Source organism: Triticum aestivum, chromosome 5B (genome assembly GCF_018294505.1).
Source record: "Triticum aestivum cultivar Chinese Spring chromosome 5B, IWGSC CS RefSeq v2.1, whole genome shotgun sequence".
Classification (NCBI taxonomy): Eukaryota; Viridiplantae; Streptophyta; class Magnoliopsida; order Poales; family Poaceae; genus Triticum; species Triticum aestivum.
In genome coordinates this window covers 161,847,187-161,850,133 of record NC_057807.1, presented here as the reverse complement: position 1 = coordinate 161,850,133, position 2,947 = coordinate 161,847,187, and the positions used below count along the sequence as shown (strand labels likewise).

Sequence of the window (2,947 nt, the reverse complement as noted above, 5' to 3'; positions counted from 1 at the left end):
ATCTCTACCAGATCTCACTTTCGCAAGTGGCCGTGAAGGGATTGACAACCCCTTTATTGCATTGGTTGCGAGTTCTTTATTTGTTTGTGTAGGTGTGTGGGACTTTTGAGGAGCCTCCTACTGGATTATACTTTGTTTTTTAAAAATGGAGGGAAATACTTACGCTACTATTGCTGCATCACCCTTTCCTCTTTAAGGAAAACCAACACAAGCTCAAGACGTAGCAAACGAGCACCAACCAACGAGTTGACCATGTTGGCGGGCCAACCCATGGAGACGAAGAACTCCAAGAAACAAGCACTAGCCAAAAGAGTTGACGACGTTGGCGGACGAACTCCTCAAAGAAAGTTGGAAGAATAGCAAGGGCCCCACCGTGCCTACCCCAAAAACTCTGATGGCCACCTATGCGAGGCTCAAGGCCGAGTTTGAGGAGATAGTCGCCGTTGAGAAGAAGTATTCCCCTGGCAAGGTGATGGCCCCCATCGAGGACGAGGAGATGGCCCTCGGAGGGATGAGATCCCCCCCGGTGAGCTGCACAAGGTAAAAAATAATGGCTTATTACCATAGTTGTGGTTTTTGATTATTTGCAATGTGCTTGCTAATATGTTAGGGTTGTGCAGGTGCCGGTGGACGTCCTTGATGATTCTGATGTCGCGGCTCGTCCTGTGGACAACGCCCCAGAGATCGTTTTCGATGTCGCGGTCCGTCTTGTTGGCATCGCCCCGGAGATTGATTCCGATGCCGCTGTCCATCCTGTGGACATCGCCCCAGAGATCGATTCCGATGTCGCGGTCAGTCCAGTGGACATCGCCCCAAAGAGCGATTCCCATGCCGTTATCCGTGTTGTGGTCATTGCCCGAGAGATCGATGACAAGAAATAGCTGGTCGCTCTAATCCTTCAGGGTAGTTTGCATTGCCCTGTGTTTAATTACCAGAATGATGTGTGTTATCAAACCATCTTAGGGCTAGTGCACTGTCTTGTGCGGGTGAGGTACTTGCTACTTTTGTTTGATAGTGAATCATGCGAACCCTCTCCGAGTTATGGAAACAGGTGTATCCTCACCAGCTTTTGATGTAACTAGTAAAGTGGCCCGCCCGATGTGCGGGCTAGATTTTATAAAATTTTATTAGAAGTATTTCTGTTTTGTTTATTGTAAAGAAAATTCGAACCAAATTTGCTCACATTTATAAAGATGCGCCCTTTGCAATCATAACTTTGTGTTAGGTTGTTTGGTTTTCTCATTAATATATAAATATAACGTATTATGCAGTTCATGTATCTGCTTGACCGGGTCCTATGTTTAACCTTGTCTTTCTAATTGACTATGAATGTCTCAATGAACTTTATTTTATTTTTTGAATTTGGTATATGAAGTAAATGGGAATTTACGCATATATATACACTAATTTGGTTTTGTTAGGGCATCTTCAAAGGAGACCTCAAAGCTCTGTTATATGACTGGATTGTGGTGTCTAGATCGTTTGTATCAACTTTTATTATTCAGTGGGGACCTCCATCAGTCTGCAAAATGGTCCAGACGTCCGTTTTCCGGCAAATCCGGGACAAACATAGGAGCTATTCCGGTGTCCGGACATCCGCTTGACTAACAAAAAACCACCATATAGTCCTTATCTCTTTTCTCTCTCCATGCATGCATGGTCCCCTCTCCTCTCTCCTCTCTCAACCGAACAAATAAAAATTAGTTTATGAAAACGGTTGAATGGCTCTTTTTCGTATCATGTCCGCGGACCATGTTCGAACATAGTAACAAACTATACCGAAGTCATTTGCGTGTCGGCTTTGAAGATGCCCTTACTTCCTCCTTCCATGTATATATGGGGTAATGCGTTTTTCAAGGCTAACTTCGACCACAGGTTAGAGCAATAATATATGGCATGCAATTTACACAAAGCACACCATCAAATTTGTACATGAAAAGAACTTCTAATGATATAATCTTCACATTATAAGTTTCATATATTATTAATATTATTAATAGTCAAAGGCAACCTCGAAAAATGTATTTTATATATATATGAGAGGAGGGAGTAGCTTTTGTTATTATTTCATGGACATTGATTGAGTTAATTTATTAAAACACGTACTACACCAGATGACCAGAAGCAGGACTGGCATCGGGCTATCTTCTCACCTACTCCACACTATCAACACGTATTCATTTTCTTCTTTCTCTAGTCTTTGGTCTTTTCGGAGCTCCCAGCCATGGAAAGGAGCAAAAGGCTGAGCCAGATTAGATCCACTCCATCTCAAGACAAGCCCGAGTCTCCCCTCGGTTTGCTACTTTGTGGTCCTCACCTCCACACGCACCTCGTGGCTGGGATGATGCTTGGATCCCGGCCGGTGAACACGTAGCAGGGCCCTAATAGCAGCTGCGTGATGGAGAACGCGAGGTCGTCGGGCTCGACGATGCCTTTCCCGTCAGCGTCCATGTAGGCGATGGAGTGGATCTCGTTCCCTTAGCTCCTGCGCAATTTTGGGGATCCTGGGAGGGTTATCCGTCCCCAACCGTCGAGCTGCAGGCGTCGTTGCTGTTCCCAAGCGAGGCACCTGACGCATCTTCTTCATCCTCTACAGTAGCAGCCCGGCTTTGGCGTTGCATTCTTCCACCTGCAATATACTTTAAGGTACTTCTTGTTAGTGACAAATGTTACCGTTTCTGTTTTTTGTACTATCATGCATACTTGGTGTGTTGAGTAGGATATTTGTGCATGTATATTGTCTTTTGTACATTAGGCCCACCTCTCTAGTTTGTTCTATAGATTAAGGTAGAGACCCCACCTATACTTATATATACCGTGCACATTGCACCGAATCAATACATCGTGCAATCATCACATCTAACATGGTATCAGTTTCCGGGTTCTAACCCTAGCCTTCCGCCGCCGCCGCCGCCGCCGCCGCCGCCACCTAGCCGCCGCCGTTCGC

General features: G+C 45.3%; 1 long non-coding RNA gene across 4 annotated transcripts in view; it reads left to right on the top strand.

Moving 5' to 3' along the window:
- Nucleotides 1-1,998: 1,998 nt before the first annotated feature.
- LOC123110913 (uncharacterized) overlaps nt 1,999-2,947 on the top strand; it is an 8,441-nt gene continuing 7,492 nt past the window's right edge. For 3 of the 4 annotated variants that reach the window (XR_006453810.1, XR_006453807.1, XR_006453808.1), the window contains exon 1: nt 1,999-2,646. This is a non-coding gene — a long non-coding RNA (uncharacterized lncRNA). The remainder of the gene's footprint in view (nt 2,647-2,947) is intronic. The other variant, XR_006453809.1, reaches the window with a different exon arrangement.